Here is a 22,034-nt window from a genome sequence, read left to right as displayed (position 1 = left end):
AATTACAACTCAGTGCACAACCCATGTATGTATATAGGCTTATTGTAGGGAGAAAAACTTTTGCTTTCAATTTATTAACAGCAAATGTACACATTTTTTTTCTGCAAACACTAGCTATAAATATCCCTTATGTACCCACAAGTCTCTGTTATTATAGTCTGTTATTAATAAAGTGAACAATTTCGTACTGTGTTAATGAGTTAGAGCTTATCTCTTGCTCCCTTTTATGGTTAAAATGTGCTGGAGAACTGGACAATTTATCTAAGCATGTGGGTGACTAAGGTACATGACAGTTTTAATAATTAAGTTCCATCTATCTCTATTTTCACTGATGGAAAAATGTTACACTTGATTTTCTCATTTTCATAGCTGTATCAGAGTTCAGAGAAAACAAATCAAACACAGTAATATGATAATAGAGCTGAATTATAGAGCATCTTCACTATAAGTGGATTTTTACTTCATTCTGTGTACACTGTGTATTTGAAACAATTACTAAGGCATGAGGAATAAATTAGGTTGCTCTTTGTTATCTTTCAGAATACTAATTTTACTTAAGGCACATCTGCCTGTTTGTAAATGTTTGCTTCCTTGCCACTCCATGTTTATTTTATTTGTTTATTTATTTTTAAAGAATCAACTGCAAATCTACCATGTGCTGGATGGATCCTGTGAAAAGAACAGTTTCACCCTTTTTTTTAACTTTGTTCTATCTACATGGTTGGATTTATTGGTGGTAAGGGGTATAGTGGAAGGGTGTGTGTGTGTGTGTGTGTGTGTGTGTGTGTGTATGTGTGTGTGTGTGTGTGTTCGCTGCCCTCTACTGGACTTCATTTTTAAGTAAGTACTTAGAAGATTTATATATATATATTTGTTTGTTAAGTAAATGAGTTAGAGAGCTTACCAGAATTTTCTTTCCCCAATAGATGGGAGTTTTAAGGTATTTAACCCAAAGGGCATTATCTGATCTTGGAATTTATAATAGATTTAGAAAAGAAAAGCCACAAAGCTTATTAAAAACAAGTAGGTCTTCATAAAACCCCACATTTGAGTAACCAAATTTCCCTGCAAATGTCAAATTAACAATTTGTAGTTAGGGATCCAGAAGCAAGAAGAGCAACCACTTAGATATTTGCCAAAGATTTTATCCAAGTAACAACATTGTGAGACTTTAATTTGGCCATGAGTATTTCCAATTTATATAGGGGAGAAATTAGCCTTTCATCAAGTGTCTTGAACTTCGGTCACATAGCAAATTTCACCTATCTGAAACCCAGCAAACAAACAACCAACAACAGCGATGACCTTGTGATCTAGAGGGAAAATAAACAGTGGGAGAGATTTCTATCTACCCAAATCTGTGTGCATCATCCACATTATGAAACTTTAGCTGGAAGATGGCTAAATTCAAGGGCTGAATTTCCCAACCCTCCTTGCATCTAAGAATGGCCCTCCAGTTATACCAGTCACAAACTAAATGACAATGTGAGAGATGAGAGCCACATCTGACCCAGGACTTTAGAGAAGGTAGTAAGTACATCCTTTTATCCTTTTTCCATTCTCTTTCCCTTTCCATTGATCAGAGCTGACAGCAGTGTGACACAAGATAGTATGTGAAACTGTATCTACTGTATTTGAGCAAGATTGGATACTAGTTAAAAAGTAAAATTTTTGTATTAAGCCTTCAGGACTTGTTTGTTACATCAGCTAGCATTTCTTACCTAACTGATACAGAAATAAATATTCAGTATATTCTTCCAGATTAACAAGGCCAGTATAAAACTGAAGTCTGTAGTAGGTTTTAATTGGGTCTGTAGATCCAGTAAGAAAGACCACAACAGAAAGGGCACCATCTATGGATATACACAATATATGGCAAGGTATATATACCAGGCCCTTGGTCTAAGTAAAAGCGAGGCAACCTTGAAAGTGCTAGTAGGAACCAGACACGAGGGACAAGGGAGAAAATGACTACTGTGTTTTTATGCTAACTCATTGTGGGAAAACCAATTTCTATTATCATTAAATATCTGACTCTCCACAAAAATCAGTATCCTTATCTTCAATGGACTACACGGCAGATATTTTTAAGATATCTTTAATTAATTAATTAGCTAGTTAATTATATTCATTTACCATCTTCATTCATTTGTAGTGAATGAAAATATTTGAGTTTTTTTTAATAAACCTGATACTGTGCTTCACTGAATATAGTTGAGATGTCTCAGAAGAGACACCTTGACCTATGCTGTGTGCAAAACAACATCTAATAATGAACTAGTTTATAATGGAGTTCGGATGCATGCACTTTGGGCCCCATTATTATCATCCTATTTTCATAAATGATCTTTACATTTTTAATGGAAAAAGTAGACATAAAAACTCACTTGTTGGGTTAGAAGGTGCTTGAAGATATTATCTTTCTCTTCCTTTTCTTGTTCATGTTTTATTGTACACTTTCCCAGGGGCTATGGAACAAGACCATGTTTATTAATCCAATAAAGAAGTACATGTAATGATGATCATTTACTCCTGACCTATAAGAGATAGGTATTTATTTTATTAGTGTAATGAAGTGTTGTAGTTTCCGAATTTCTTTGCTCTTTAATTCCTCTTAGATTCCCAGGTGTTCAAAAAGAAAAAAAAAGAAAGAGCATATTGATGCAAATCCACTCTCTCAAAGTCTTCAGTCTTTATATAGCTTTTTGAAATTCTTCTCGTGTTTTGAGTTTTTATTTTCTAGCCCACGAAAATGTTTCTTTCTGGGATTTTGCCTTATCAAACACTGCTTGAAATAAACTGGCCAATTTCTGGATCAGAGGGATCTTTTTATCATTTGGAGATCTGAATTATCATGGGTTATAATAAGATTTGACCTGTAGACACAGATAGAAATGTGCTCATGATAGCTTTGTTGCAGTTCTGCCTGGAGGCAAGGTTATAAACCAGATAACCTCCTGAGGTTCCCTGTAACTCCATAATTCCATGATACCAATCTCTTTGAGTGAATCCTACATTTTTATTTCTCCTTTGAAGATACTACTATTTTGTGCTTTGAAAATATGTTTCTCTTTGTTCTTTGGGGGCTTCAGAATATGTTACCAAAGAACAAAGTGGAAATTTTCAGGAAACTCATGAGTATGAGGCTCATTTCATTTTTCTGAAAAGAAGTGGGAAGATGGAACAGATCCATGGTTTCCAAAATTTATTTCAGTTTAATTTAATTCAAAAAACAAGTACAGGGCTGGGGTTGTAGCTCAGCAGTAGAGCGCTCGCTTAGCACATGCGAGGCCCTGAGTTCAATCCTCAGCACCACATAAAAATAAATAAATGAAAAAAATATATATTGTGTCCAACTACAATATATATATATATATATATATATATATATATATATATATATATATATATATATGAAACACATACAGGATGAAGATTGTTTATTTGGCAAACACAGTGGTAGGATGGGCTACCTCACCCACAGCAATGGGGAAATAGGATCCAGCTTACTGGTGAAAAGAAAAGGTCACAGATATGTACAGATCTTGGAATAAGAAAGAACTTAATAAATATAGCTGTTATTGTCCATATTAGGAAGTACCTGGATAGCCTGAAAGCACTTGGACATGTAAAGTTTTGTTGATGTCAAGGTTTCGATCCTTCAAAGTGCTTTCTGAACAGTACTGAATGGGGGGGTAATATCAACAGTTTCTAGCAGAGCTGAGTGTGAGACTTACATCCTCATTATACTATTCAGTGTCAATTTTCTTATTTAGGACTCTAAGTTTTCTGAATAAACTATCTCGAGACAGGCTCACACTCAGAGATAACCCAGCCTAGGATACTATAATCATAACCATGGTTATCTTCAAAGCAGAGCAGGAGTCAGAGTTTTGGAAAATGACCCTAGGGAGTAAGAGTTGGGGGTGGGGGAAGACTGGGAAAATGGAATAGGAAGACATGGAAAACTAATAAAATTTATTGAGTTGGTCTGTGCTACAGGGGACATGTTCACTCTCATCAGAGTGTTCTAGAGATTCTTATGAAATATATCAAAAGAAGAAAGTATTTTTTCAATGGCTCCCAGGCAGTGATGGGCAAGAAGGAAGGGATATGGAGATAGATCTTGGGCTTGGGTCAGGGTATTGACACAGTCATGTGGCATGTGAATGGAGCTGATTGATCAGAAAACTAGGCGTCCCAGTCAATCAAGCAAGGGATGAGGTCAAGAGAACATGCAGTGTTGCAGAGAGGTGTCCATTAGGCTGCAGGACAGTCCACAGCCAAGAGGCACAAATAAGGCAGTCACATTGCCTGCTAATAGGGAAGATGACACGTGTGTGTAAAGTATAAAACACATTTAAAGGAATCAAAAGCAAAACCTTAAATGAGAATTCAGGGATCCATTGGTCATAATAGGCATGTTTCATTTGTTTTTGCTGCACATCCTTTGAACTCTTCTCATATCACATCAGCTGTTGGTGATTGGGGAAATAAAAAGAACAGAGAAAGTTCCCAACCTTGAAATGTAATAAAATCTCTGGGAGTAGATCATTTTTGCTGTCTCTTCCCACTTTCTAATATTGTGTACATCATTCTCCTAAAGCAGAGCTCCAACAAGAGAACTCCCTGGATTTAGGTTGGTCAGCAAATCTTTAGAGAAGAAAAATGAAATGTAGACGTCTTGAATTGTAGCTGTATTCAGAAGAAAGCCCTCTTTACAAATTCTTTGAACCAAAAGATTGTTTAAACTTCACTGACTGATGGAAAATAATTTTAAAGAGAGAAACAGAAATGCCTTCTATTCTGCTATCCCTGAAACTATTAGAATTCACATTTATAACATTTTGTCTTCTCCAGAAGAAAACCTTTATTCACCTGTAAGAACCATCCCTGTAATATTAGCCTTAGCAGGTTTCCTGGTAAGTTGCTATAAGGATTTCTGTATTTTGAAAAACTCTCGTAAGTGTTCTGGTGGAGGTTTTGGGCATTTGAAGTAACATTTACAATGAGGAAAAAATTGAGGCTCTCAAATTTTTCAAGCTCTCAAATTTTTCAGCTTTGTTTTTTGAATACCATATAAGAGGAATAAAGTTTCTCTCTAGGGGCTGGGGTTGTGGCTCAGTGGTAGAGCACTTGCCTAGCATGTGTGAGGCCCTGGGTTCGATCCTCAGCACCACATAAAAATAAATAAACGAAATAAAGCTTCTCTCTAATAAGCTTGTTATTTAAAGAAATAAAATATTCAAGCACATTACTACACACCTCTGCATAGGCAGTATGTATAAACCTAAACAATTAAAAAGTTATAGTTCTTTACTGCTAAGTTAAAATTTACTATGTAGTGATAATTTAAGAGCTCAGGATTAGCAAGGAATAGTGAGTAAAAACTTTCATCTCATTTTTAATGTTATGTCAAAATTCAAAGATTTTTTTTAATAATATAAGCTATCCAAAAGGAAAGAAACCTATGGTTTGATATTTCTAATTTATTGACAGTCATTTTTATCAAACTATCACATGTTTGACAAAGAAAACATGCTTTTTCATAACATTTATAATACTTTATTTAAAATTAAAATTTTCTTTTAATCAAAATGTATATCAGTATTATCTTAGCATATTAATTATCTTTTTAAAAACTGATTATGGTTCAAAATTCTAATCTTCCTTAAATGTTTAGAGTTTAAAAGAAGCTTTCATTATAAAAGTATTTAATGCTTTGGAGATTCTCTTCCAAAAGTATAAAAAAAAAATATTGTAGGATTTCTTTGACTTACATGAGACTTTAATCTCTCAAGGGTTTAAAAAGATGGGTTCAAATTAACTCTTAACGTGGAAGAGGAAAATCTAAATTGCATAGTTGTATTAATAGTATACTGGTAAAATGTGTTTAACAATAGAGTTTTGTCATTCGCAGACATCTTTTGTCTTAATGATCAGAAAGATGTTGTGAAACTCAGAAACTGAATCACAAGATAAAATACTGAAAATGAAATACTAAATCTTTTGTCCTTCTTGTTCTGTTTTAGTTTGAAAATGAGGAATGGCTTTCTGATTTTCACAATAATGAGCCAACGTGCTGATTTTAAGATAAAGATAAATAGAATATTTTGGATTAAAATTCTCAATGAATTTGTGCCATTCCCGGAGTCAATCAGCAGTTGCTATGCCTGCACAGAATCATTTGTTCATCTCTTTTAACTGAAATAAGTGGTCTCTTCCAACATCAGATTTAAGAGATTTTTAAGGTCAGAATGAAAAGAGACAAACATTGTTTGCATGTATTACATAATCATTGGGACGAAATTTTCCACTGTATTGACTAAATGAACTAATTAATAGCTAGATTTTGTGTTCTGTGCACATAGGGTGACCTTCCAAGCATAGTTTGCACATGGAGAGTGGAAGGCCAGTGTCCCGAGAGGTTTATTTGGTGTGAGGACATGACCCTATTTTGGAGGAAAGCCAGCTTTTTCCCTTTAATGTTGCTAATTGTGTCTAAGCTTGTGTTCTCCTTTTAATTCAGAACCATTGCTGTTTGTTATGTATCTATAAACACCAGGAAAATGACATTTCTAAGAATAAGAATAATACTCCCTTGGGAGATAAAGATTGGTCAAAAAGCCTTTCATCTCCTATAATTTTGGAGTCCAGCCTGAGTAAACTGTTGGCCTCATTTCAAGGGCTGTGTCTCTATCACACATCACACATCATGTGGGGATGGCAAATAAAATATTTAGGTGGTGTTTTTGGAGACTTCCACGTATTTTGGTATTTTTTAATCTCCTCTTTCAGACAAAACCTCTGAACAAATGAATGCAGTTGCTCTCTTAAATTGAGCAAATCTAAAAGCTGAACCACATACTTTCAAAGTGAACTCATAGATTAAAAGAAGTATAGTATTATGTTTTCCTCTGGCACTTCTTGTAGAGGTTTCATCTCCCTTCAGACCCATGTTTAAGTGTCAGGAATTACTTATCAGTTCATTGTTATCAACTCTCTTGGAAGGATTCATTAATTTTATAACACAAAATCTATTTACAATGAATAGTTCTATAAACTAGGAGCTTCGTTATTTTATTCATCTCGAGCCTGCTTGGCATGCTGCATGATTCTTTGGGAATAGAGTTTTGCAGGATGAGACTATTCCCATTTTCAATAACCCATGCATCTGTTCATGCAGCGTCATCAGTAAAGCAAATAATAAACCACTCTCAAGGAAACCCATAAATGCCTCTCCTCCCCATCCTGAGCTGGAGTGTAATCCTCCTAAAGATCCACTCTTATTGGGCTCAACAAAACAGTGTAAGTAAATTATTGTGGCTATTAACCATGCAAATCATAGAAAGAGAATGAGAGAAAAAAGCAGTTGAATTAGGAAGACCTGGATTTAAATCCTAAATCATGAAAATATTATTCAATCTCTCTAAACTTTAGTTTGCACAAACAGAGTCTTCCCTGTAGAACTGATATATTATTATGTGTGATAATATATGTAAAATGTGAGTATACATAACCAATTATTGGTTGATATTTTAGTCAACAAAATAATCAGACTACCTCTGGTTTCAAGTAGTGAAAATGCAACCTGAATAGTTTAATATGATTTCTATGTCACATTACAAGAAGTCTGAAGGTAAACCTGGCTCAAGGTTGACAATTTCTACAGCACAATAATCCCACAGAGATTTAGGTCCTTCCAACTTTCCAAACATTCTGATTATTTTCCTGAGTATAATTGCTCATAGGTCACAATATGCTCTGTTTATTTTTAGGGATCATATCTTTTATCAAGGATTGTTCAGTCAGAGAATGGTGCTTTATAGCTTAGTATCTCATAAGTTTTAGAAGCCTTTCCCCAAATCTTCCTGTTTCCCTCATCAGTAACTTGGTGGGAATTGTGTCCCATGCACAGACTCCTGTTCCAGTTATTATGGAAAAGTATCACCCTGATTAGCATAGACCAATCCTGATTTTTCCATGGACCTGGGGCTGGAAATGGGCTTGAGTCCCATTCCCTTGGTGGCACCTGGATATGCCTACCTGATAGAAGTCTAGGAAGTATTAAAGAGAAATAATGAACAGGTACCCAATGATCCTGTCTGCACATTTATCATCTTTAACTCCACCATAGACTTCTCAAGATGCCAAATGCTATAAAAACACAAAGTTGCTCTCTGTAAGGGTGACAAATTCAGTTGCAGGAGACGAGATTCTAAGCAGACTCAGTAAAGTTTTATATGGCACAGAGATATGCTTCTAAAACTTTAATGTACCTATGAATCACTTGGGGATCTTAATGTAAATGTAAATTCTCATACAGTAGTCTGGAGTCCTGCTGGGATTCTGCATTTCTAAAAGCTTCCAGGTGACACTGATACTGCTGATATGAGGACCACACTTGGAATAGCAAAGACACAGACCATATGTGATGCTTGATGTATAGGAAGAAAAGAATCTGGCTCAATCTGGAGTGCTTTCCAGTGGTAGGAGAATACTGTGTAGGACCTAAAGATTTTAGGATTTTGATGGAAGTGACAAAATATAATTCGCTTTGGGATCTTTTATGGAAATCTGATAATAACAAGGAAACTAATGTAACTATAAAGATATTTCAAAAGAGCATTCATTTTCCATACAAGCACAATGTGCTGGAAAGCCATGGGCTCTCAGGATAACCTGCTCTTCTTTTCTTTAAGGCTTAATGACCAAGACATGTGACAGTACACCTGAATCACAGAGCAAAACAGTAAGCCTGGATTTGAGTTTATTTTCACAAATGGGAGTGCACCTTTGCCTAAAAATAAATTAATATGTTTGGGATTGTTTTTTGATGTCCTCTACCCTTCAAAATAACCAAAACAAAACTCTATCACTGTCTTAATTGTTACATTTTTTCCTCTTTTTTAATACTTTCTGCTTTGTGAATAAATTAGTTAAATGAGTTCTTAACAAATAAAGAATGCAAGGGGGGTAACTAAAGAAAATAGCTGATGTGTTCTCAAACTCATCTGCCTCTTCACAGTGTGTACATATGGACTATCCTCCCATCAAGTACATGAGGCTGGGGTTTAGAATATCAGGAGACTACTTCACTTTTACATGAATCAAGATGACCAGTGATGGAGGGTGGAGAAAATAGAAGAGATCCTAGCACCAAATTCTGGATTCTTCTGCATTTGCACTCTGGGACACTGTATTTTGCTATCATCCAATGTTGTTGATCAAATGAAAAAATAAAAGCAGTGAGCAATAAAAATAAATGAGGCATGGAGTTTAGGATGCTAGCTCTGGCATTCCTATGAATTACTGCCTGGTTCTCAGGTTTCTCACCTATGAAATCAAAAAGTTGCCCTTGATAGTTTTTCCCAAACTTACTTGGCATCAAAATAATACTTGGGCTTTGGACCCACCTGATACCTGGAATTGGAATTCTTAGGAGTGAGGCAGGTCTTAGGAAAAGGTCCTAGGGATAGGTAGTTTTATAAAGTCCCTGGCTGATTTTCTTCGCTCCCCATGTTGGAGGACTCCACATTTGGAAAACACTGAAAAGCATCTTTTAGGCTCCAATTCAGTGCCCAAATCCTGTGATTGTAATGCAACAGTTATGGTGGTGAATAGCAATAGAGAATGACTGAAGGGAAATTATTTGGATAACCATGATAGTGTTCTTAAGTTATCAGTTTACCCTGAAATGGTTTCCACAGTGACTTTTCTCAATTTTGCTGCACCTCACCTTTGCCTTTGGGAATGGCCGCCCATCAGTGCAAAGCTGATTTGGAGGTAGAGAGGAGGGGGAAACCACTTTATTTGTACTCACAGATCCTGATCTGCATTTATTCAAGCACAATTAAAAACAGTAGGGTTTCCCAGTTAACATTTGGTAAAGCTCACAAAAGATTGTTTCTTTGCTTATTGCTTTGAAAAGCCTGTGGGGGAGGAAGCATGTTTTGAGGAAAGTATTGTCTTAAATCTCCAAATGTGAATTTCTGCAATGGCTTATGTATCTGAGTGTTGGTTATAAAGTACTCTGTGGTCAGCTCTGTGGACCCCTTGGGAGTAGGAACTCTTTTTGCATCTCTTTTTCATTATCTGCTGTGCATGTTTCTTAAAAGAATGGGAGTCTTTTCTTAAAAGATGTTATTGGAGTTATTTATTTCTATTTGCATTTATTTATTTTTTTTGGTGGTGCTTTTGCCTTATTAACTCTACAAAAGGTGTTCTAGACATCTCATTTTAGGGAAATAAATATACATCTCATCAGATAGGTCTATCTTCTCTATGTGTGCCTGTAACCAGGCCAGTTCCTGCTCAACACAGTTGGCACCAGTGAAAGGAGATTGTCCTTCTGGGCTATATGTTTACAACAACTGTCTTGTCTCTGGCTCCCAGGCCTGCCCTCACATCCCTGTCATGTTACCTATATCCCCTCTACTCCATGCCTGTATTTACCTTGTCTTGGGCCTTCTGCCTTGTCTTCGGCTCTTGGTCCCAAGGATGGAGTTGAACTTCAGTGTTGTTTATTTCCCATTTTATAAGATCTGAATTGTTTACCTTCTAATTGTATCTGCTACTTCCAGAAAACTAACTGATGAAGAAAATTCCATTCCCTACTATCATATCATTGCTGGCTATATCCATCTCCCTTCTATCACCCACCCTCAGACATCTTCTAACATTGTTCTGTGTGCTTGTGCGTGGAGACTAGAATTGAGTATTGGATCTATCCAAGACCTATCACAGGGTGGTAGAATTAATGTTATAATTCACTACCCTCAAACTTCAAAATGCAAATGAATGGTCTGGAGACCTTATTAAAAATGCAGATTCTAATTCAGTGGGCTTGGAATGAACTTTTTGAACAATCTCCCAGCTGATGCAGTGTTGTTAGTCTGCAAATCACATTTTTCATAGTAGAATATAGCTAATCCCAGAGGCAATAGAGCAGAGGTTTTCAATCTCTGCCCTATTGAAAGTTAGGACTGGATAATTCTTTGTTGAGGGTGGCTGCTCTGTGCATTAGAGGCTAGATGCCAGTACTATTCTCTTCCCCCAGTTATGAGATTAAAACTATCTTCAGACATTGCCAAATGTTCCCTGAAGGGTAAAACCTCTCTGGGTTGAGAAACACTGGTATAGATGTTATTACTAAGGGCTTTAAATTAAAATGCTCAAATTCAAATTCTGTCTTACCACCTTACTGAATGAATGGCTTTGAGTGTCTTTGGACTATTCACTTTTCTGCACCTTACTTTCCTCCTCTGTAAAATGGGCATAATATTTACATTAGAGACTTGATAGAAGGATTAAATGATTAAATATCCATGAAATGCTTAGAACTACACACATGTGACTACCATGTGTATATTTAGCAAATATCATTAACATTTTCCTCTGTCTGGCTTTTACATTAAAGGATACCAATTTACCATCTGCAAACATACATTGATTAATCAAAATAAAATATATAATCAAAAAATATGTTTTTTATAGTCTTGAATTAATACAATGTAGTTTTTTTATCTATCCACATTAAGAAATGATCCATTCAAATACACCATGGTATTATGTATTGACTTGATTTAGTTAATTATGATCCTGAATTCAATAACTAATTAATTCCACTTGAGTCTCATACAGCAATGTGGTGGGGGTGAGGAGATATAGCATGTTGATATATCTGACTCCTAACAACATAAGCTAATCTAACTTCCATCCAATCTGAGGAAATCTGAGACAGAGGGTAGTCCTGCAGTTTTCCAACCTTCTTCTAAGTTTGGGTGCTAGATAATTCTATGAAGTATGAGGGTTTAACATTTTGGGATGCATTTGACAAAGGGGAAGAGATATAAAAAATAAATCATCAAGCACTGGGGACTGAAATGGAGAAAATTAAATTCCATGCATGTAGGATTATGTCAAAATGAACCCCACTATTATGTATAATTATAAGGAACTAATAGAAGCATTTAAGAAATTTTTTAAAAAAGTAAAGCATACATTCCTGATGCTTTGGGATTGAAATTGCCTGGGGAGGGTCCACCAAAAAGAGTTGTGCTAGTGGCTAAAAAATTGGAGTGAAACAAACCTGCCAGATGTGGAATTTCAAACTTTGTGTATCTGGCCTGTAGGCTGCTTTGAAACACAAAGCTCCCATTTAGGAAACAGGGCTGTTTTAACTAATCTAGGCTGTATGTTAGCTATATTTAAGTCTCAAATATACTTCTAATGAGTTTTTGAGCACTATCAAGTTTGTGATAAGCCACTAAAACTTTCTTGTCACCTCATATGTGGTATAGGTTAACACTTCCAGTAGCCTGGAAACTGCCAGGTTCAGATTCTGCCTCCCCCAGGCAGAAATGAATATCCCTTACTACCTGCTGATTAGTCAATCAACCCTTCTCTCAGAGCATGCTGCCCACACCCTCTCTGATAGCAGTAAATTTAATATTTTCCAGATTCCTAGAGGTATGCCTTGATTTAGTCAATTATGAGTTTATAGTCAATACCAAATTAGTCCCAACTGCTTGTTGGGAGTTTTAGGAAGAATCTTTCTTTTCATTTGCAATACTTTTTGCCAGGATGGCATATAATTTACTTTGGAGAGAACTCTCAAACATGATATTTGAATTGTTCTTTCCAAGCATATGCTTCCATTGACCTTGCACAGAAACTTTCAGAGTGAATTTTCTTTAGAATTTGCAGGTCTCTGAGGCATCTAGGTGTATGGAACAGGAAAGCATAAAGCATTTACTCTTAGAACATTTCCACATGGTGTTAGAATAGCTGGTCATTTCAGTGGAATAAAAGTCTACTGGTATTTGTTTTTACATAGATCAAAAACAAATGGATGAATAGATGAAATTTTAAATTGTTGTCTGAAGTTTTCACGTGCTTTCACTGCATTGGATATCTCAGCAAAATGAAGTGAGATTCATAGCCTTCTTTCCTGTTGTCTAATTATGATCCTGGGCAGACAATCCTTGTGGAGTGCTTATTGTGAGCTGGGTACTGTGTAAGGCACATTTTGTGCATTCTGTTCACCTGGTCCTAATTCCCAAACAATATGTCCTCATTTTACAGTTGTTTAAAAAGGAAATATTTCGTATCTAGAAAGATTTAGTATCTTGTGCAGGATTGCCAGGCTAGAAGGTGATTGTAAGCAACATCTGGACTGAAGTATTTAGACTTCAGAGTTCTTGTCCTGGACACTATCTTCATCAAGACTAAACAGGGACTTTATTTTAAAATGTCCTCAATATTTACCCACTAGATGACACTAACTTCACTCTGAATATGTTAAATGGAAATTTCCTAGTGCTTTTGGCTGAAGAATCATCGAATTCACACAAAAATAAATAAATAAATATATTCTGCTTGAAAGTCATTGGCACATTGCCCAATCTCATTGTTGACATTTTGAAGACATCTCTAACAATATGTTGACTCCTTTGAACGCTTATCTTTCTTTAATAGAATACTATGTTTGCTATCTGTTTTCATTGTCATAGCAAGAGAAAACCAATTTGCTACTCTACCAACTACCCTCTTTCACTTATTAAAATGACTGTAAATTCAGAGCTGGTGAAAAGTGTCAGATTGATAGCACTGCTTTAGAAAGCCACAGAAAGGAAATGTAAATCTCTCCCTCACTTCCTGCCAATAATCTCCAACCAAAACCTGAGGGCGCACTTTTAAAAAGGAACTACTAATTCGTGGTCTGAGGCAATCTCTCTAAAATTTCCTTGAAAGCCCCAATTAGAAAGTAAAAGTACACACTAAAATAAAGAGGAGATGAATTCTTCAGAGTTCTAATGATTAAAAGGGAAAACACCTTTTGAAAAAAAAAAGACTTTGTATATATTAATCACCATTAAACCACTAAGAAGGATGAGATCTTTTATTATTTTCAAGTGTGTGGTAAAGTCATGAAGAGCTTTTTAAGGGTCCAGAGTTGTTAACCAGGATGGAGAACCATTCTCAATGTGACTTTGAGACTGATTATAGGAAGTAGAATGTTTGAATTGAAGAAGTAAATAATAGGAGGGAGGGGTCTTACTATAATTATCCTAAAATATTTAAAGAGCTATCATGCTAATAATAGTAATATTAATAATTATAATAAGATCTACCTTTAGTTGGTGCAGCGAGGTATTCAGTCATTGCACATATCTCTTATAATTTAAATTCCGCCATAGCCCAAAGCATTATCTGCCATTATCATCTTTATTTGACTGATAAGGAAATAGAGTTTCTGGGGTTGAGAACCATGTTCACAATGGTAGTTCCTGGTGGAATCAAGACTTAACCAGGCTCCATCTGTTCTCAGAACCCTTTCAGCCATAATACGTAGTCCTCTTTTTGAATGAAAGTGTGCATTGATTATTATTCTGTTCACTTCTTAAAATCAGAACCATTACTAATGGGTAAAAGCTATAGGATGGTGTACTGTATATCCAAATTTAAAATAAGTAGATTTAAAGTAATCTTTAATAAAGAAATAGCAGTGAAATAGCAACAGTAAGTCACAAAGGGCTTTTAAACAACAGTCTTGCATTTGAACAAGGTAGGGAAAATAAGATTGTTACCTTTTTGGAAGATTATTATAATAGTGTAGGCAACATATGGTGAAATCTAGACTTTGGGCAGATGAGAAGGGGACGGTGTATCATAAGTATATTCCAGAGATACCCAAGAGGTAGGTATAGGAGACTATTGATCAGCCGAAAGTGGTAGATGACTGATTTGGTGTCACGGAGAAGAAGTGAAGCATGTGATCTTAGACTTCCTGAGTCACAATGTCTGTGGCACATCAAGGTAGAGATATAACTTGGGTAGTAACAAATGAATCTAAAGTTCAAGGGAAGATTCAGAGCTGAAGATGAAGTTTAAGACCGTCAAATTGCAGCTGTGGAAGTAGGTAGAGGCTTCAAGGGAGAGTCAGAGTGAGAAGACTGGAGGGCCAAGGACCATTAACAAAGTAGTCATGTCTGTTCTGACCATTTAGCAGGTGGTTGCTGGTGAAGAACCACAAAGAGAAAATTAGATAATCAAGCCTCAAATCACAAGAGAACATGTTGTTTTTTCTGAGATTGTCTGCTAAATAAAGCAATCTGTGTGCAGCTGAACATTTCCAGTCTTCTTTTACAAAAGGCTCCCAATAGGATAGAAACAGTAGAAGCAGGTTCCAGGGACTGTGATTTAGCCTGGTATTCTTAAGACCTCTTCTCTTCTCCTCCCACTGACTTCCATGACCCTTCAACCCAATCATCTGTAAACGAACCTCTCTTTTCAAAATTATGATTCGCCAATATTCTTATGTTCTGAAATTGTTTTCTGTTCTAATGACCTACTATACTGTAAGTGTAATAAAATATGTTAGAAGGCCTCAGATTTTCTGCTATTTTGTAAGAGCCTGGAGCTATTTCTCTTCCTTTTTATCTTTTTAAATAGTTTTCTTCAACTATAGGAGAATGGTAAGAAATCTGTCTCACATGTTTTCTCCCTTTCTATTTCTTGACAATCTGTGTGACCTTGTACAAGACACCTCAGCTATCTGGGGCTCAACTTTCCTTATCTTTTAAACACAGGAATTGGACCATATTTTCTCTGAGGTCCCTTTCAGCTCAAAAGTTTTGTGATTCCATAATTCAAGCTCTGCACATAAATGCCATTTAAATGTCATTGGTTAGATCACCAAAAGGCTAATAATTGTATAATCAGGGATAGATCAAATACCATTGCAATAAGGGTTCCTCAAAGATTGAATAAGTCCTCTTAATAGGAGTAAAATCAAAAGTTTTTTTGTCACAAGGTCAAATTTTCCATTTAAATACAAGCTCTAATTAAATTAAATGCTGAGAAATTTGCACTATATATATATAGGAGACCCCTTCTTTCCCCTGGCTGACTCTAAAGGTTACAAGATAATAGAACATGTTCTTTGGGGGAATGTACAGGCTTTTAAGACAGGTGAACAACTAAGTTGTTGAGGAAGTTGTAGCTCTAAGTTACCATTTAAAGTGGGTAAACTTAGCTGGAATATCTGCTTTGACAATAAGGACTTGGAGATTAGACTAGATGAACTAGAGTGTTGTCCTCAAACAGCTGACAGTAGTATCACCTGCAAGAAGGGCCAAATCGTGATTGGCATGAGCAGCACATTTCCCAAGTAAAAGGCACATGCTGAGTGTTGCTCTTAGTATCAGGGTTAAAAGAAGCCATAAACACAAAGCAAAACCAAGGACTCAGTGATAGGGAAGAAAGTCAAGAAGAAAGGTATTGCTGGGCATGGTGGCGCACACCTGTAATCCCTGTGGCTCAGGAGGCTCAGACAGGAAGATCGCAAGTTCAAAGCTAGCCTCAGCAAAAGCAAGGTGCTAAGCAACTCAGTGAGACCTTGTCTCTAAATAAAATACAAGCTAGGGCCAGGGATTGGCTCAGTGGTCAAGTGCCCCAGAGTTCAATCCTCAGTACCCAAACAAAACAAGACAAAACAAAACAAGAATGAAGAAGAAGTAGAAGAAGAAAGGCCTGAGGATATTTTCAGAGAAAGCAGAGCTGGACAAAGTACATCTTGAGGGCCTCTTTTATATGGCCCTAGCAACATGTCCTGACAATTTGGAGAAGCAAGGTGGAATCATAGGCTTGAAGATTGTTGCATTAGAGCTATAGGACAGAGGAGTTCACAGTCTAAGAAGAGGAGACTGCTAAGCACATGGAAGTCTTTCCTTCCTTGACAGTTCTAGAAATCGGACCAATGGTGCATGCACGTGATGTGATGCTGTGATATTGGGATATGCCATTTATTATGGCACCTGTCCTTTCTGTATATTATGGCACCTGAACTTTCTGTTTATTTCAGCGGACTTAAAAAAAATGGGCCCTTGGGTCAATCCTGTCTCCCATCCTGTCACTTGCTCCCCCTTCCACCTTGGGTGAGTCATCTCCTTCCAGAACAGTGACAGCCATCACCAAAATTGAGAACTCCGTGTGACAAAAGGGCTGTTTTCACAGTTCTCTGGCAACATAATATAAAAGTTCACCACATCAGGCACATCATCTTAATCACCAGGGTCAAAAGAACTTTTAGCTGTGACAAGGAGCTGCCTCCTTAGTTAACTTCTTCCTTCTGATTGGCAAGAAAAAGACTGCAAACTCCCAACACACCGTTTCATTTCTTTAGATTTGTCTCTATCAGTGGCAAATAGGAATTTTTTTCCAGAGTCTTTTGTATTAAAAGGGCAGATGAAAAGAAAGCCAATACTTACTTTTAAAATAAAAGATGAAAATGATCAGTGGCAACAGGGTTTGGAAGTAAACTGGTGAATGTGTTTCTTTCGTTTACCTTTATTGAGCACCTACATTGTGCCTGGTACTGTTCCTCTGGGCCCTGGACAGTGACAAGAGTGAATGCACAAAAATTCAGCTCTAATGCAGCTTACATTTCAGTGGACAACCAAGTATAAAAATAGCAAAATATTACATAGAAGTAGTCAAAGAATCAAGTAGTCACCAAGAGACTGGCTACTGCTGGCTACTTTATTTAAGAATCCCAAAAGCCCTCTCTGAACAAATTTGGAATTATCACTGAGATCTGAATGTTTAGAGAGAGAGAGGCGGCATGCAGGTCTGAGATTGGGAGATCCAGGCACGCCACAAAATTCATGCCACAGCCTCAAAGTGGCACATACACTGGCACCTAAGACTGCAGTTCAGTGACGACAAAACAGAAGAGTAAGTAGGTGATGGCTTCCCAGAAAAAGAATGGTCAGATAATATGAAGATTTCAGAATGTATTCTAAGTTTATTTTTATCAGAGGGTTTTAAGCAAGGAAATGATTTTATTCAATGTGACTTTTGAAAAGATCACTCTAGTTTCCATGTGGAAAATGTATTTATAAGGACAAGTGTGTAGGAAAAGAAGTTAGTTACAAAGCTACTGTTCAACCACTCACCATGAAAGACCACCATGTCTTAGATCAGAGTCACGGGAATGGAAATGGATAGAAGCGCACCCATGTGGTATTCATTTAGGAAGTAAATTTAGCAGAGCCTGTTATTTCCATATAGGTAAAGTAAGAGGAAGAAAGAATGAAGGGTCATTCTTAGAGTTTTGGGTTGAGCAAAATATGTTCCATTTGAAGTATAATGTTAAAGCAGAAGTCAAGCAAGTGCTTGGACATAGAATTGCAGCACTGAAGAGAAAATTCTTGCTCTTTGCACATTCATAAGCTTTCCCATATTTTTGAACATCCTGCATTTTGATAGAATCACTCATTCTGGTCAATGAGCTATGCCACTTTGGGTTGAAACATACAAGACAGAATTTGGGTTTTTCCATGATTTCTCCTGATGCCCCAGGCAATTGCCACCAGCAATGTTCCAGATGGCAGAGACTTTTCAGCCTGTTTCCCTCAGTGGGTTATGTAAAGCAGAGTCACCATTTCCTCTGCTAAACAGTATTAGTCATATGGGATGAGTCGAGGAATAAACCTTTTTGTGTGAAGCCACTAAGATTTGAGGGTTAATTTGTTACTACAGTGAAACTTAGCCTCTACTGACTACTATAACCAGACAAATAGATTAAGGCACTGATAGTAAAAGAATTCTCTCTAAAATCATGAGAATAGACATGTGCACTTAAGGAAAAGGTGTGGATGGGAAAGAAAAGAGAGTCTAATCTAGAAACCTAATCTATTTTAACAAGTAGGAATTGAGCAAAAGATGAAAGTAAGGGTTGTATTATACTTGGGAAGCACAAGGAAGAAGAGGTATATTAGGATTATCACCGTTGATGTGGCAAGTGAGCAGAAGGGCTGATTTTGTAGCATGCATAGACGTTGCAATAACAATTGTGATTTCCCTTGACTATTGGTTATAAGAGAAACTGTGCTTTGACTTCGTAGAATTAATTTATGATTGGAGTACAACACAATAAAAATGTTACAGTGATGAAACAAACCCTTTCAAGATAGAAGATCACAAAATCTGAGGAAATTGTTCCTGGCTCTGAATTTGAGCAGATGCAGATATATTCTAGCTGGCAAGCTTTTACCGACTTGCTCCCGACTAGGTTAGATGATCTGTCTTGGAGTTTGCACTGTGACCATGGAATACCTCCTAGGCTTGTTATGTTGTGATGTAAGTGTCTGTTTCCTCAGATAATAATTTCCTTCAGGACTCTCTCCAGTGCTTACGATGGTGCCTGCCACAAAGTGATTCTCAGTCAGTGTTTGTTCAACGAATGCACAGTCTTGCCTGGCACCTGGCAAGATCAGCTTCTGTAAACAGAAGGTGATAAGGGTGCTGGTTGTTACAAACATAAGGTGATAACTGTTTCTATTAATGTCACATGACCAAGGGAAGCCTAACCCTCTCGTTCAGAGTCTTCACACATCTTAGTCCATCAACAAGTACTTACTGAGTGCCTGCTGGGTACCAGAAATTGTGTATTGCAGAAAAAAAAACCACATAACTATCTTCCTTATCCTCAAGGAACTAACATTGCAGTTGAGGGGACTTGACTAATGGCTACATAACTACTAGAGAACAGTATGAGATGGTATACAGTTAATTGAAAAGCTGAATGGGATATACAATGCATATTAAAGGAGTCTGATAAAGCCAAGAAATAGATAACTGTAAAGTAAAATTAGATCCAGGACAATTTCCTAGAGGAGGTGGGACTGTAAGGGGAGGTAAGGTTTGCAAGGCTGGAGAGGGTGACACAGAGACCCCTGAAACCAAAGTAAAGGGCAGGGGTGATAAGCATGGGTAGAAAGTTAAGGTGGGTCAGATTAGGAAGAACCCCAAAGTGAGTGAGATTATAACTCACACCATTCATTGATTCATGGAACACGTATTGAGGACCCATCGAGTGCTAGGTATGGAAGGGGTGTGTGTGTGTGTGTGTGTCTGTCTGTCTGTCTGTCTGTCCTCATGGGATTCACACTTTTGGTGAGATGATACATAATGAACAAACATGTAGCAAAATTTCAGACTGTGATAAGTGCTATGAAGAAAAATAAGACATAATAAAGAAATATGGAGAGATGGAACATGTTATTTTCTATAGGAAAAAGGTTAGGGAAGTCTTTTTCTGTTGAGCTGGTATTTATGGAGGGACCCATATAAAGTGACAAGATGAGACAATAGTAGCTTTCTGGGAATCAAAGTGATATGACAGAGTATTTTAGGAAGATAACACATAATATAGAGAAAGGTAGAGAGCCAATGAGGTAGCCAGCAGCAAGGGAAATGGCATAATTCAGAATTTATGAAGAATAAACTAGAAAGGTTTAGTTACAAAGGGCTTCTTTTATATATTTTCCTTCCAATACCAAATGCATTGGTTTCATTCCCCTATATAATTGGGCACTGCAGTTTAAACGATAAGGGAAAAAAACAGCTCTTCTATTCATCCCATCACCCCTCACATCTCACTTTTGTGAACTGCAGCTTATGATCTGTTGACAACACTGTCATTTTTCAGTGTTTTCTATCACCCCTACCTGAAAGGGACCTGCTACCTATTAGATAGACTGATGTCCTTAGAAAACAGCAAAATAGAAGATACACGTTCTCTTGCCCATCTTGTGAAACTTAGGCCTGTGAGTATTGAATGGCTTTGTGCCCAGTAGAAGAGGATTAAGGTTGCCAAATCTTTGGATAATAACAAGCTCCAATCTACATAACACCGGGTCTTTACAGCCCAAGTCATTATGAATATAGTCCAAGTTGTCACTCCAGGGGTTTTATTATTTCCACATTAGTTGGAGTTGTTTCTTATATGTATGGAAGTTACCTGCCTATGTTATTTATCTTGGTTAGTATAAATTGAGTGAGTGCCTCTCCCAACTTGGCTGTGGTCTGGTTATGTTACAGAGCAGTGGGGAAGAAGGGATTATCACACACCATATCTCTTGGTCAGTGAATAGTATTGGAGCCTAAGCAGACAAAGAAAGAACTCAGATAATGTTGGGATTTTGAGTGGGGAGGAGGGGGCTGCTAGGACAGGGATCAGAAGCAAAGGTCTCAGAGTTGGCCAAATGGGAGACTCATTGCTGTTAATCTTCTCTGTAACACTCGTGTATGACAAGTGAACAGACCCAAGATCTAGAAGTTCAGATGAAGAATTTAGGATTTAGAATTTTTCAAAAGAGACTTTAGATCTTGAGGTAACAAGTAGATGTCAGTCTTGGGGAGAGATGGAGAAGTAGAAGTAGGAATGAAGATATTAACAATACCTTCCAAATATCCATCAAATCCACTTGGTTCTCTCCCTTTCCTTTAAGTTACCATCATCTCTTGTCTTGACCACTGGTCTCCCTGCATTTTATTTGCTTATGCATAGCACCAGTGTGATCTTTTTTAAGAGTCTGAACTAGCTGGGTGTGTTGATGCACACCTATTATCCCAGAGGCTCATAAGGCTGAGGCAGGAGGATCACAGGTTCAAAGCCAGTCTTAGCAACTTAATGAGGCTGTAAACAACCTAGTGAGATCCTGACTCAAAACAAAAACAAAAACAAAATCAAAACTCTGGAGATGTAGCTCAGTGGTTAACTGACATTAGGTCAATCCCTTGTCCACGCCCCCCAAAAAGGTCTAAATTGGATCAAATTGTTTCCATGGTTAAAGCCACCCGTGAACTTACAACCCTGCCAGCTCTGCTCTTTCCCTGTCTCTCCCAGCCTGCCTTATGGCCCTCCTCACTATTCTTCAGTTACTTCGGCTCCTGATGGGTTCTTTATGTGCTAAGCAATTCCAGCCACAGAATCTTTGGCCATGCTATTCCTCTTTCCCCCCTTTTCTTGGCTGATGCCTACTTATATGAGATGCAATGTATCTTGGAGGCCAAAAAAACGCACACTTTGGTGCCAGGCTGCCTGGCCAAATCCAAACTTTTCTATTCATCAGTTGTGTGACTTTCAGTAACTTGCTTAAACTCTTTCTACTTTTTGTGTATCATGGAGCTGATAATAAGGTCTGGGGGTGGTTATGGGGACCCAATAGTATATGTAAAGGATC

The sequence above is a fragment of the Callospermophilus lateralis genome, chromosome 15, assembly GCF_048772815.1.
Source record: "Callospermophilus lateralis isolate mCalLat2 chromosome 15, mCalLat2.hap1, whole genome shotgun sequence".
Taxonomy (NCBI): Eukaryota; Metazoa; Chordata; class Mammalia; order Rodentia; family Sciuridae; genus Callospermophilus; species Callospermophilus lateralis.
This window is presented reverse-complemented; position numbering follows the sequence as displayed.